This window comes from Tympanuchus pallidicinctus, unplaced genomic scaffold (assembly GCF_026119805.1).
Source record: "Tympanuchus pallidicinctus isolate F22 unplaced genomic scaffold, pur_lepc_1.0 scaffold22, whole genome shotgun sequence".
NCBI classification, from domain to species: Eukaryota; Metazoa; Chordata; class Aves; order Galliformes; family Phasianidae; genus Tympanuchus; species Tympanuchus pallidicinctus.
Genome location: NW_026294739.1, coordinates 25787732 through 25787998, shown reverse-complemented (window position 1 = coordinate 25787998; position 267 = coordinate 25787732).

Genomic DNA, 267 nt, shown 5'->3' with positions numbered 1-267 from the left:
ACGCGCCCCCCCAAAAGGCCACCGCGCTGCTGGGGGCTCGCCGCGATCCCCCCCGACCCTCCTCCTCCTCTTCCTCCTCCTCCTCTCGGCCCCCGGTAGGGTTTGTTTCCACCGGGAGCCTTCACCCCTCAGAGGATAAACAAATGGCAGCGACCCCCCCCCCCACCCCTTTCCCTCCTTCTCCTCCTCCTCCTCCTCCCACTTTATCCCTAAATCCGAGCACGGCTGCAGAAGGGGGGCCGCGGGGGGGAAAGCTGCCCTCGGCTG